Below are 14,606 nucleotides of genomic sequence, written 5' to 3'. Positions count from 1 at the left end.
GACCAGAGGACAGAGTCAGGTGTGTCACCCGCCTGCTGGGGAGAAGACAGACCACAGAAGGCAGGAATTGGGAGCTGAGCTCTTGGACACACTATCACCAGGGACCCTTGCAGTTGCTAGTGCGCTGCATGAAAAGTAGGGGTGAGGACGCGTCCCTTCTCAGGAAGTGTCTAGATGTTAGTAAACTACACTGATTTCTCAGAGTGGCCAGCGCAGGACAGTGCTCACAGCATGTCTATTTACCCTGCTGTTGCCACTGCGCTGATTATATCCTCAGATGGGAAGGACCGGGGCAGACAGGACCATAGACTCTTAAGGGACTAAGGCACAAGGAGCCAAAGCAACCCCAGAGCCCGATGGGCTCCGTGGAACTAGTGAGGAAAATAGGGCATCCTAAGGACACTGCCCACGTTAGGTGGCTTTGACATCCGTCCACACTGTCTATGGAAGTGAACTCTCTCTCTTCCCTATTGGAGCCTTCTGCGATGAATACAACTGTTATTACAAATCACTAACCATGGAGAATTGGCCATCCAGATTGGGGTGGGGGGAGGCTGGAGGGATGGCTCAGAGGTTAAGAGCATGCGCTGCTCTTGAAGAGGACCAGGCACCCACACAGAGTAGCCCACAATCACCTGTAACTGTATCTCTTGCGGATTTAACACCCTCCTCTAGCCTCTGTGGGCACCCCTACACACATACACACACACAAAGAGAGAGAAGGGAGAGAGAGAGAAAGAGAGAGAGGAGAGAGGAGAGAGAGAGAGAGAGAGAGAGAGAGAGAGAGAGAGAGAGAGAGAGAGAGAGAGAGAGATCTTTAAAACAGGTTTATGGAATTTTAAAATTCAGGTAAACCCAATGACATGAAGCCTACATTCTCCAGATCAAGTTTTAATTGGAATTGAATCCGTTAAGGCAATACTCTCCAATTCACCACCATGTCCTGTTTCTCCCAGCACCAAGACAAAGACTAGTCCCACTTAGTACCACACTCGAAGCCCATCTTTGCTAATGAGAGAGCAGAACTAGGTTTTGAGCTCACCAACCTGTTCCAAACAGGCAGACAAAAGATCTATGGAGAGAGAAGGCTGTGTTTAAAGGAAGATGGAGAAGAGCACATATTCAATACACAGGTAAAGTTTAATTACACAGATAAGAGGGCGTTACACAACCACCCGGCATGCGCCAGTTCTGTACTGCCCGCAGGATGAAGGCATACCTGCCTTTCAACTGATGGACTTGTCCGTGCTTCCACTTATCGGTCCAAAGTGCACATGGATAATGCAGCAGATTCATTTGCAACTCCCTCAGCGAAGCCCTGCATACACACTTGTTGATTCTAAGTAGGCGCCTAATATCCAGCTCCCTGGAATTTGAAGGCCAAGGTCCCTGCAGATCTTCTCTCCCATGGTGACTGGACATAGACCCTTGCCGATAGTGCTGATTTGTGTCTATTTCACCTGAGAAGCCAGACCATGGTCACAGACGAGAAGACTATTATTTTGAAATTTGGCCTGAAGGTGGGAGTTAGGCCTAAGATTGATGGGGGAACAGGGGGTATCTCAGGCCTAGGAGCTGAATGGGAGGGACGGTCTCAGTTGTGGGTGTGGGGCAGATGGAGCAGGAAGCCAAGCAAGGCATTCCACCTCCTGCCAGACAGTGCTGCGAGGGCTTAAGTGATTTCCTTCCATTCAATGCGAAGTTGTAGAAATAGCCAAAAGGAAGCATCATGTCATTCTCAAGCTAGTCTAAATTGTTTACCACGGTTCAGGCCAATCTGCAAGGTTGGGACATGTGGGGACCAGGGATTTAATGTCCCAAATTCTCCAGAACTTGACTAAACGAGTAGGCTGTCCATTTTCCTATAATCCAGCCAAACGTTCCAGAAGGCTCCGCTTCCAAGGGCATTCTTCAGACCGTCTCCTGGAGCTGGAAGGGCACAGGAACCTGGGAGAAGCATCCCAGGCCTTGTTTGAAAGAGGTTACCAAGAATCAGTGCACGCCATTTTGAACGGGACTTTCTTCAGCACTTGGGTACGATGTGTCTGCCTTTTGTATCTCACAGGAGAGACCCAAAGCCTGTCCTGTGTATCTGATTAATGAGCGGAAAAAGCGGACTTCACTAGCCGGGGCTAGACGTGAACTTGTTAAGATAGTCAGAGGAGAGGGCCGCCTCTTGGATAATCAAGAGAAACCCATGCCCGTTGCACACAGCTGCTGCCGGGAGGAGCTTGTATTCCGACGAGACCTTGCTTGTTTCTGTGCTAAGGAGGCTGAGGAAACTTGCTGTGGGGCAGGCCACACCACGATGGATGTGAAAATCTGACAAGCCGAGAGTTCGGGGGACAAGAGAAATCAGGAGGGAAGGTGTGCCAAGGGTTCCTAAGCCTGCACCCGGGGCCCTGCCCAGGTGGCCTCCTTTGTCATTTATGTGCATGGCGGCCATCATTCTCCGGACAGCCCCGGCATCCCTTAATCCTGTAACCTGAACGCTTTCTCTGGGCCTGCAGCCTGTTCCGTCTACAAGCCCAACAGAATTAAACCCTCCCTTCCAGTTTTTCAGCCAGTGGGATCTGGCTAACACGTTTTCTTTTTTCTAGATGCTGTGTTCCAAGAAAGTAACTTCTTTACCTTGTTCTCACTCTTGCCCCCCCCCTTCCCCCCCCTCCCCGGGAATACGCCTGGGGTCTGGCACGCAGCAGGTAAGCACCCTTCCCCTGAGTTACACCTCCAGCCCCATTTTGAGGATCTTCTTAAGGCATTTGGGAATGTAGCCTCACAGCACCGAGTCAGGCACAGCAAATGCCACTGATGGAAGGCTCTTCCTCCTTCCTGGCCTCATGGCCTCTTCTTTCACCCCTGCACCCTAGGGTGGCACTCACTACACAGCAGAGGCCCCGGAGACCTGCCTCAGATGCTGTTGTCTGAGAAGCCCGGGACCAGAGAAGGGAGTTTATCTCCCACACGTCCACACATCCCCGTGCCTTGGCCCAGTATCTGAGGTAGCTATCACTTTCTGCTCACAGGCTCCTGTCAGTATGATGTCACCAACATAGAGGAGGGACAAGCATTACAGAGGTGTGTTCCTAGGCATTACATGATGCGGAATACCGAAGAGTTCATGTAGCTGTAGGGCAAAACAGTAAAACACGTTCCCATCTTTGCCGTGTGAAAGTACACTTTTTGAAACCTTCCCCGAGACCCCGCTTGCCAGATCATACTGCACTCACTGCCAAAGGCTGTGTTGATCTATTTCGGTTAAATCCACCGCATCTATCCTAGCAGCTGCTATGGATGCCACCATCTGGCCAAGCTCAGGACAAGCTGCTGTCATAGGCCACAGTCTGTTTGGCTCTTGCAGGGGCCCAGCACACCTTGGCCTTTTAAGTTCTGACGGTGCCCCTGATGTCCGTAGTACTTCCTGGGGTCTGGATTGCTTCTGCTTTGCTATCTCCAAGTGGGGAGAGAAGTCTCCCGAGCACCCACTTGACTTTCCCTTCGGGGGTCAGGTTTCTAATGTAAAGCTTCTGCCGGAAGCTCAGTGTGTACAGGATGGATGTGAAATGTGAAGTACCCAGTGAGGTACTTGAGATTAGGCCCAAAGGGTACAGAAAACACAAACTGTGCGAACAGGTGGGCAGACTCCCCAAGTCATTTACTGCCTTACACCAAGGCCCCTTCTTTAACTTCATGGGTGATTTCCTGCAACCGGTAATCAAGAAAAGGGGAGAGCCAAGCTGCGTCACGGATAATCCAGGGTGCTGTGCAAGTGCTCACGGGGTGTAGACACACAGCCCTGCATCTCCCACCACGTTTGACCCTGAAGGACAAAGGTGAAGAGAACCCTCCCTCTAGGTAGACCTTAAGTTGTGCAGCTGGCCCGTGTCTCTGAAGGAGGGAGGAGCAGTCTCAGAGACGCAAAGAAGCCTGAGAAGCTGGTGCAGGTCCTGGATGATGGCCAGCAGTCTGAAAGACAAGGTTGACCGATTCGGGACAGGAAGACCCAGGGAGGACCGAAGAGATGTTAGCAGCCCAAGAGCCTGATGTACAAGCCTGAGGACCTGAATTCAGAAACCACCAGTGTGGTGTGAGCACCTCTGAGCACTCAGCGCAGAGACCGGTGGTCCTGGGACCTTGCTGGTCAGCCAGACTACATGAAATGGCAAATGGCAAGGTCAATGTGCAGAGAGAGACCTTCTCTCTCTGAAAAAATAAGGTGGAGGGTGATAGAGATAGTGATAGAAAGATGCCCAAAGTTGATCTGTACTCTCCGCAGAGGCAGGCACATATGCAGACACCACCAGCCCCTGACCCACCACCACACACACAAGAAAACGTGGGGAAGTGGAATGTGGACTGGTCTACATAAGCCCAAAGCTCATGTGTCTCACCCTGCTCCCTAGAGACTATCCACCGCAGAGAAGACTCTGCAACCAGCCTCCTGTGGAGGTCAGTCAGTCTTCCTTCTTGTCCAACAGCATGGACTCTTCCCCTCTAAAGCAGATCTAGCCACTGACCATGCTAGCCACCAGCTGCAAACGCCCACACTGAGGTCTCCATACATCCTCCAGCCACCAATCTGGCAACAGACAGACTGAGCGAGTCTTCCTCGCCAGCCCCAAAATAGCTGGCACTGGTTGCCTTCCCTGGCTGAGTGCCTTTGCCATCTCTGCCCTGTCCCCAAACACACAATGCTTGCCTCGTCCATCTTGTGCCCACAGGGTGTTGTTCAAAATGAAAAGACCCACTTTGTGGCAGAAGAAGGGTGACCGAGGATGAGCGGCCATTGGAGGAACCCATCAGCGTGAGCGTGTGCTGCAGTATCAGAACACAGCTGGTTATTGATGTGGTAGAAAAGCCTGTTAAAGGCTCAGCGAGGACACTGGCTTAGGGACAGCCTGGCGAGCAGTCGTGGTACTCACCTGCAGAATGTGGCAGACGTAGTCACTGACTGGCCAGCATACTGGACTGTGTCTCCAGAATCTAGGATACAGATGTCCCTCAGTATCCACAGATGACACCCAACCCCAAAATGCCCAAGTTTCTCATAAAAAAATGGAGCAATAACTGCATATCCATGCACACCCTCCAATACATTTTATTTGTGTATTTTTAAAATTTTAAATATAGTTATCTCATTTTCCTCCATTCCCTTTCCTCCCTCCAACTCCTCCTCTGAGCCCTCCTTACTCTCTCTCAAATTCATGGCCTTTGTTATCGCTACACACACACACACACACACACACACACACACACACACACACACACACTTGTTCTCTCTCTCTCTCTCTCTCTCACACACACACACACACACACACACACATCTGTTCTCTCTCTCTCTCTCTCTCTCTCTCTCTCTCTCACACACACACACACACACACTCTCACACACACATTTATATGCATATATATAAATACTGCTTGCATGTATGTGATTTCAGGGCTGATCACTTAGTATTGGATAACCAACTAGGAGGCTCCCCACTGTGGGAGACTATTTCTGCTCTCAGCATCCCTTAGTTGCCGAAGTTCTTTGTCTAGGGCTGGGGCCCCATGAGACTTCTTTCTCCCATGTTAGCATGTTGTTTGTGTTGTCCTCATTCAGGCCTTACTTAGGCAGCCATATAACCCAAACCTCTGTCATCTCTAGAAGGCACAGCAGATTTTCTGGTCCTCTGGCTCTACAATATTTCTGCTCCATCTTCTGTGATGTTCCTGAGTCTTGGGTACAGGAGTTGTGTTGTGGATGTATTGACTGGACCTGAACACCCTGGATTCCCATATATCTTAAATAGTCCCTAGATTACTTACGCTTACAACTAACTTAATGTGCACGGCTATTATATGACATTGTTCATGAAATAACTCAAGGAAAGTCTACATGTACTCAGTATAGTCAGAATGTTTGGTTTTGACAACCCACATATATGAGGGCCAAATATACTTGGGTCTGGAAATCAAGGGATAGTGTTGGGATTAAGCCTTTTTTCCTCGTCCAGAGAAGCACTGAAGCCCTGGGCTATCATTGGTCAGGGTAGTGGTGTCCAACCAGAAAGCTTTTCTAATGGAATGATAATTCCATGAAACTTGAAGGTGTGCTCACGACTGGGCCAAGCTGAGTTCCTCATGACAGTAGGCAAACAGGCAAAAAGAAAAAAGAAAAAAGAAAAAGAAAAGAGAGGAGAAGGAAGGGGAGGGGAGTAGCCATAAATGAGGACAGTGAGCCTTGATGGGCACCTAGGAGCCAGCCTAGCGGATACTTTGTACAGATGGAAGGACACAGACAGACAGAAAACAACCTAGAGTGCGTCTGGTGCTTTTGGATTCCCAGGATGAAGGCTATGAGGTCCAAGAGCGGTTAAAGCAAGCGTGAGACCAGACTTCAAAAGGATGAAGAAGTCTGGACCATTTCACCAGGCAAGCCAGCCAGAGCATCTGAAGTGTGGGCTGAGAACAAAGAATGAGTGGAGGAGGAGACAAAGGGCTTAGCTGGGGGTGGAGTTTCCTTTACTGTCTCGACTTTCAGAGATATCAGTTGGCTGTGATCTCACAAGGGACCCTGCCTACCAGTCTTTTATCCCTTCTCTTAAAATACGTGAAGAACATTGTGTTCCCATAAAGTTGAAGGCCCTATGTACAGCAGGCCCTCTTATCCCTAGGGAACATTCCAAGACCCCTGGTGGATGCCTGAAATTGCAGATGATTCTGAACCCTACAAGCACCATAATTTTTTTTTTTTACATATATATGATTTTGATAAACCATACTAGATTCCATCTTACTCTCGTGGTGATGTGGAATGATGCAATGCCTCATTTTGAGAGGAAGTGAGCTAGATGGTGTGTGCAGGGTAGCGTGCAATGGAAATGTAAGAATTGTTCATTTGCATTTCTGGGCCAGAGTTAACTTCAGGTACCTGAAACTGTGGAAATCAGAACCACAGAGAGTCGGGACCTCTTCAGAAGTGGGAGTCAGTTGCTGTCTGGGAACAGCTCTGTGCAGCTCACAGGGCAGAGTGCACAGCCCAGGGCACCACTCTGACCACTCGGGCCTCACTGAACACCCTCTCTTACCATTGCTTGCCTCCAGGTGGCCATTTGCTCCTGCCACAGTACAGCCGTGGCTAGTGAGGTCATCTCAGCATCTGCCATGGCACAACCTGGCAGTGCCCTGACTCTCGGCCACCATTCCCACTTCTCCCCCTACTCTAGGACTTCATGGAGCCCAAACATGAGACGCTGTGGAGCTTATTTACAGTGCACACATGAGCCCCTTGCAAAGACACAGGAAATAATATGGGGCTGACTTTGAACAATGGCAAGTAGAAACAATGGGTGAATAAGTATTTTCCCCTTCCTCTCCTGGAGGAGCCCCGAGAAGACAATCCTATTTGTACCAAATGCTTCTTTTCTCTTTCTTCCCATTCCAAAGAATTCTTCCAGAACCAACAATCTTGGGACTTTGCTCAGTCTACCAAATGCTTGGACATGTTAGGGCCGTTGAGTCTTGTGGCATTGACAGGGATGGATTCTGTATCTTGGTCATAGAAACAGGACAAAGTCTGCACACACTGAATGCTGTGGTGAGCTACCACTGAAGCAAGAAGACTATCATCTCAGGGACCGTTTCTAAATCTGTTTACCAGACCCAGGAGGCCAGCATCAGAGGTAAACACAAGAATACTGGCTTTCTGGGGAGCTGCTTAAATATTGAAGATAACTTGGGGCTTCCGAAAGCCATGGAATGGAGGGAGGTAGCTATCATTTTCAGTCTATGACATAGGAGAAATACAGAGTATCTAAAATTAGACTACTGGACTTTTAAATCCAGACATTGTCCATTACAGGCTGTGTGACCTCAGGAAAGTGACTTAACTTCTCTGCTCTTCAAATTTCATGAATTCAAAAAATAGTCATAATAATAAAAAGTATCTATGTCATTGAATTAAGTGACTCAAACACATAGTGTGTTTAACACTTCAGTGAGTATTTTACTGTTTTAGCCATATCACTTAATGATCTATCCAATCCAAATAATAGGGCTGGCTTCAGAGTAACAGATTAGCAACTCTAGCAGAACACTTCAAGGCAAGCTCCTCTTGCACCCAGAGGGAGGAAGGGCTTGCCCAGCATCACAGTTAATTAGGACAAAACCAGAGCCTAACGTCCTGAGTCCTCCTCATTGCCCTTCTCCCTGCCTCTGGGGCAGCTTCCCAGTTCTTTAATACATGGAGTCAAGGCCATTGCAAATCAGAAGAACTACAAATGCATGCTCTGTGCTTTTAAGTGGTCTTCAGGTTCTACATGCTCTCACAACCCGAGAGGGTTCTGCTCTACCAAAGAGCGTTTTCTAACCTGTGCCCCTCCTGCCTCAGGACCACGTTGTGGAAAGAAGGTAAAAAGCCCAGATTCCCAGTCTATGTGCAGTCAGAACGGGAGCTTTATGCTGGGCTCAGGAGTTGGAGATTTAAGCATCTCCTGAGTCCTCGTGTGCTGTCACCACCAGTTATCCTGTGGCACCTGGTGGCTGAACCCTGTCCTAGAATCTCTTGCATCAGAATACATCTATGCTTCAAAAACTGTCCCTGCAATGGTGCATTTGCTGTTTCTAGTCCAGACACACTGATGATACCTCTCCTAGATGGAGTTCATCACCTGCCCCACCTTGGGAAGAGCAAGGAGAAATCCATTCTGTTGAATGAAGGCTTTTTAGGATCCAAGAAAGCTAGCTGGGACTAAAAGAGACCTCCTACCTGATCCCCAGCCAATCAGAGGCTCAGGTCTACTTAATTTAGGGAACCAGGATGGCTAAGCAATCTCCTGCTGTCGTTGGACAGGAGCCTGAGCAACAGGATGCCAACAGAAACCCATGCCTTCAGGTGGCCTGGCCTCTGTTCTACCTGGCTCCCCCATCAATGCACAGACCATGGCCATCCCTCCTTAAATACTATACAAAAGACATGATAAATATGAATGTGCTAGATGGGACTATTATTTTTGTGTCAAGTATAAGGGTTGGTAATGTGTCCTTGAACTAAGCCAGAGAGGCAAACAGGACCTGGGACCAAAGTGATGGGTATTTTATAAATGGCACAGCCTCTCCTTGCTTTTGAGAGTGGACAGTGGTTATTCCAGCTCTCTGTCCACACTTTGTCTACACTGCCTCTTGTCCCTGGCCATTGGAACCTGGCTCCTCTGGGTACCACTGGGGAGGGGGAGTGGTCCCCAGGGTTAGCAGTAAACTGTAGCTTCCTCTTCCTTCATCCTTGCAGGTTCAAAGGTTTGCAGCTGCTCAGTAGTGCTCTGGAGACATTCAGAAATTGGGGAAGGGGTGTGCTAATGGGAATCTCTTTTATCACAACAAAAGGGGATGCTATGGGCACTTGGCAGGCCAGTGGTGCAATGTGAGAAGTTGTCTACCCAACATGAAATATTCCAGCAAAACAATGTCGGTGGTACCCACTGAGAGATGCCAGCAAATTGTAGCTGTCAATCTTTATTGATCGAGACCCTCAGGCTCACAATCCCATCTACACATACAATTCAGCAACACTTCTTACTACATATGACACCCTCAGATATCTCCTACTTTATTCTGTTCCATTTTATTAAAGTGAAAAAATCAGCTGATCACACCCCCCTACTTAAATTGTTTCCATGATCCACAAATAGGCAGTGACCCATGTGATGATTTCAAAATCTTTAATAAGCCATTGGATAGGAATGTTGGGTAATTCTTAAGATGAGAATCACTCTTCTGCTCTCATGCTTGACTTTTAAAAACCACAGGGCTTCAGGCTGGAAAGATGGCTTGGTGCTTAGGAGCATGCTCTGCTCTTGCAGAGGACAGGAGTTTGGCATCCACATCCGGCAGCTCACAACCACCTGGAGCTCCAGCTCCAAGGGAACTGATGCCCTCTTCTGGCTCCATGGGCACCTACACTCATGTGCATGCATACATGTACACACTCATACACACACACACACACACACACACACACACACACACCACGTTTAAAACATAAATGAATAAATAAACAAACCATCTGGGACCAGTGTGGCCAACAGGGAGACCCACTAACTTCCCTTTACTTCATTATAATGGTGTCTCCATGTTATCAGCCTTACAAACCGTGTGCTCCTGCCGGGCGGTGGTGGCGCACGCCTTTAATCCCAGCACTCGGGAGGCAGAGCCAGGTGGATCTCTGTGAGTTCGAGGCCAGCCTGGACTACCAAGTGAGTCCCAGGAAAGGCGCAAAGCTACACAGAGAAACCCTGTCTCGAAAAACCAAAAAAAAAAAAAAAAAAAAAAAAAAAAAAAAAAAAAAAAAAAAAAAAAAAACCGTGTGCTCCCTTAGTGTCTCTAACACCATGACACATCCAAGAAAGAGAGAAAACTCTCTCTGGGAAAATCCCCTCTCACTCCTGGGGTTTCCCACCTCTCCCCATCTGAACACATGAATAACCAGCCCCACCACACCCCTTCATTACATTCCCTGCTCCCTGCCACCCTGAGAGTATGGACCTTGCCCTGAGGTAAACTTGCTCCCAATTCCTTACTTTGTCTCTTTTCTGAATTTTCCCCCCAACAGAGACAAGAGCCTGGACACAGTGGGTGGAGATCTCTGCCCGTTCTCTCTGTGCCTAAGATATCCCCAGCCTTCACCACCAACGCTCTGTCTGCTGCCATTAAGACCTCTGTCACAAATTACCTCATCCCTTCTGCTGTTTCTGTAACAATGTTCTCAACAACCATTGTGCCCACACGTCACTCCTAAGTGGTTTGAAAGATGCCACCTTCAGAAAATAGAGCCCAGCCCCTCACCCTGGACACTCCTCCCCGATCCTGGCTCACACTATCCTGCTCCCTCACCTTGTGACTCTGGGTTCCTGCACAGGTAGCCCGTTCTAAAACACTGCCTATCCCCAATGCCACTGTCTCTGTAGCCAGGTGCTCACACACTCCAGCCCCGCCCTCACTCCCACCCCTGGCCTGGGGAACCCTGCCCTAGCCAAGTGTCCCGACTTCATATCTTTTCTTCACCAACACGCTAATAAAAAGAAGGCCTTGGTTCTGGGACGATCTCTGTTCTTAGAATGGAAATGAGCTGGTCCTGGCTCACTTAGTTAAGGTGAAAATGGTGTCCTCAGCTCTAGGCTCAAAGGATCAGCAGAGCCGCCGAGGCCAGGGCTGTGCCCTCATCCTCATTTCAGAGACGAGGAGGCTGATGGCACTAACTTCTCCCAAATCAATTGATGGGGAAGGGGCAGAGTCTTCCGGCTTCCCACTCACATTTCGTCCATTTCATTTCACTGTCCTTCTCTGAAAAGTAACTGATTGTCTAGCGTAAGACCCCAAGTTTGAGCCCCAGCATTGGAAAATTAAATAATAAATGAACAATTTAAGTCTACCTCTCTGTCCACACAGCATAAGAAAAGACAACTTGAGAGTTTTTCTACCAGTGTGGTAGTCCCAAGAAGCTCACAAGGGCCGTGATGGACATGACGTCTTGTGGCTGGATTAGGGTTTGCCCCTGAGGCCCCCATGTCCAAAGCTGCCTGTGGTCTGTGAGTACCTAGGAAAGAACAAGGCTTCTTAAACTCTAAAAAAAACTCAGAAGCACAAAGTGTCTCAGAAAAGATTGTCTGTCCCCAGAAACAAATAAGACATAACTTTTTATATTTGTGTCATGGAGAAAGCAAGTTTTAATTACTCAGAAAATTATCAGAGCAGCCTTTTGCCAAAATGCTATCATGCACGTGTGACAAGGGATTTTTCTTTTCTTTTCTGTAAGCCAAATTTCCTCTCTCATGTTTGGGGACCTCATGAAATGGAACACCTACCTTCTTCAAAAGATACTTTGAAGCCATAAAAATGTTCATAGGCTTTGACTCAGTAATCCACGTCTGGGAAGGTAGCCTAGGAAAATACCCTGAAATATGGCAAAAGCCATGTGCAGAAAAATATCCATCAAAGAACTACTCAGCCCAAAACTGGAATCAACCCAAATATTCAATGAAGAGGAAGGAGGGTAGTTAAGTCTAAACCCTAAAGAAATATTCTATAGCCATTAAAAATGAGGGGTATAGCCGGGCGTTGGTGGCGCACGCCTTTAATCCCAGCACTCGGGAGGCAGAGCCAGGCGGATCTCTGTGAGTTCGAGGCCAGCCTGGGCTACCAAGTGAGCTCCAGGAAAGGCGCAAAGCTACACAGAGAAACCCTGTCTCGAAAAACCAAAAAAAAAAAAAAAAAAAAAAAAAAAAAAAAAAAAATGAGGGGTATAAAATTTATGAAGGGTCATAGAAAATGCTTATGATAAAATATTAGGTGGAAACGCCTAGAAAAACATTCAAATGTGCACAAGTTTTAAAAGCATAAGGAAATGTAAAAATGTAGTTGTCACTATGTCAAAATGGTGGGCCTATGGATTTGTACCTTATTTTCAATTTCCTCTTTTGTTATTTTATCTCTACCTTCAAAACAGTTAAAATCTCTCTAAGAAAAATCAATAGATGTTATTAGTGAGTTAGCCAGGAAGAAATATCAACAAAAAGATTAGAAGTTGGAAGGAAAAGCTGCCTGTTCCATCATTAATTGTCTTTAGAATGCGCCCAATTTTTAATGAGGTAAATACAAATGTATACAAAAAAAGAAAATATTTGTTTTTAATGTAGCTTTGTTCTAGGCACAAAAACACCAGATTCCATTACTGCAGAAACCATCCTGTGTTTAACCAATTTCTTATTTCTGTGTTGTTTGGTTGCTATGGACACACATACAAGGACCTTCTTGTCAAGGAGCTCTGGACTGATGCTGAGTGTTTCAGAGTTTCTATTTCATCCACAGAGCTCTCTGTGCTGCATCAGTTGGTTGTGGATACTGAATTTAGGAAAAGAGTCCAGTTCTCATCTGGGAAATCTGAAGACAGGAGAGAATTGGATGGAAGCTTTGGAGTAGAAATTTCCTCCATAGGCACTATAGGTCCGGTGGTGAGGGTGGGAGGCAGAGGTACAGGGTCCTCCAAGTATGACAGAGCCAACGTCCTCCCCCCAGGACCAACTGAGGCCACTTCACACAAGAGCTGGAAACGTTGGCTCAGAAGGCAAAGACACTTGTGGCCAAGTCTGATGACTTGAGTTCAATACCCAGGACCCACAAGGTAGAAGGAGGAAACTGATTCTTATCAATTTTCCTCTGAGCTCCACATGTGCCTCAATCAATCAATCAATCAATCAATCAATCAATCAATCAATCAGTGTATTTTTTTAAGAGAAGGAAAGTAAAGGTATCTGTCGTGGTTATCTGCCACTGCACTAACAAAAGCACAGTAAAATCTCAGAGTATTGGGATGCATTTGATATAGGCCATGGTTTCAAGGGTCAGGGTCAGCAGTGCCCAACTGGGTGGTTCTCTTGCTCTTAGTAACATTTGAGGACACCCAGTGACACTCATATGGAGACTGGGTTGGGAGAATCTGAGGCTTTGTTAGAGCATCCTCACAGTGGCTGTATCCCTCTCCCGGTGGCTGCCACCCCCGAGTGAGTATCCCAACAGTTACATGCAGAAGCTTCAAGGCTTCTTGTTGCTTACTGAGCTCAGATATCTCAGACCTTCTGCCCTGTACTGTTAGTCAAGAAGGACACTAAAACCAGCCCAGGTTCAAGGCAAAAGTGATTAGAAGAACTCCACCAGGTCTCAAGGAGAGAGGTAGCAAAGTCTTGGGTGATCATCTTAGGCATTCCACACAATCACTTTACATGTGCTTAGTTAGGAAAAGATTGTAAACAGGAGGGGTGTGGACAGAAGACCCAATGCAGACAAGAGCATGAAGGTGGAGTTCATATGCATGCTGTTGGTGCGGCAAACTGGTAGTGTGGTGATGTATTGTGTCCTCCAATATACTGTGTCTCCCAATAAAATTTACCTGAGGATCAAAGGAAAAAGCCAGCTACTGTATTAACACAGAAGTCAGGCAATAGTAGCACACACCTTTAATCCTATCACTTGGGAGGATCTCTGTGAGTTCAAGGCCACACTGGGAACAGAGCCAGGCATGGTGACACACGCCTTTAATGCCAGCACTAACCATAGAGGTCTGGAGGTCTGTACAGACAGACAGGAAGTGACAGAGTTGGGCAGGAAGAGGAAATGGTGTAGCTGGGCTGAGAGAGCAAATGAGAGAACAGAAAAGAAATGCATATAGGTGTGGGAAGACAGGAAGTAGATCGCTTTGGAAACTGCAGAGTTGGTGGGGTGAGGTGAGCTGTGGATTTTCCTATTCCTCTGATCTCTCTCAGGCTTTAACCCCAATTTCTGGCTCCAAGTTTATTTATTTATTTATTTATTTATTTATTTATTTATTTATTTATTTATTTAGGCTTTTCAAGACAGGGTTTCTCTGTGTAGCTTTGCACCTTTTCTGGAACTCACTCTGTAGACCAGGCTGGCCTTGAACTCACAGAGATCTACCTGCTTCTGCCACCCAAGTGCTGGGATTAAAGGCGTGCGCCACCACCACCCAGCTCAAGTTTTTATTAATAAGACCATTTAGCAATTCATCTACATGGTAGAGCATTTGTTTACTTATTTGTCTATTTATATATTTA

This window comes from Peromyscus maniculatus, chromosome 2, assembly GCF_049852395.1.
Source record: "Peromyscus maniculatus bairdii isolate BWxNUB_F1_BW_parent chromosome 2, HU_Pman_BW_mat_3.1, whole genome shotgun sequence".
NCBI lineage: Eukaryota > Metazoa > Chordata > Mammalia > Rodentia > Cricetidae > Peromyscus > Peromyscus maniculatus.
This window is presented reverse-complemented; position numbering follows the sequence as displayed.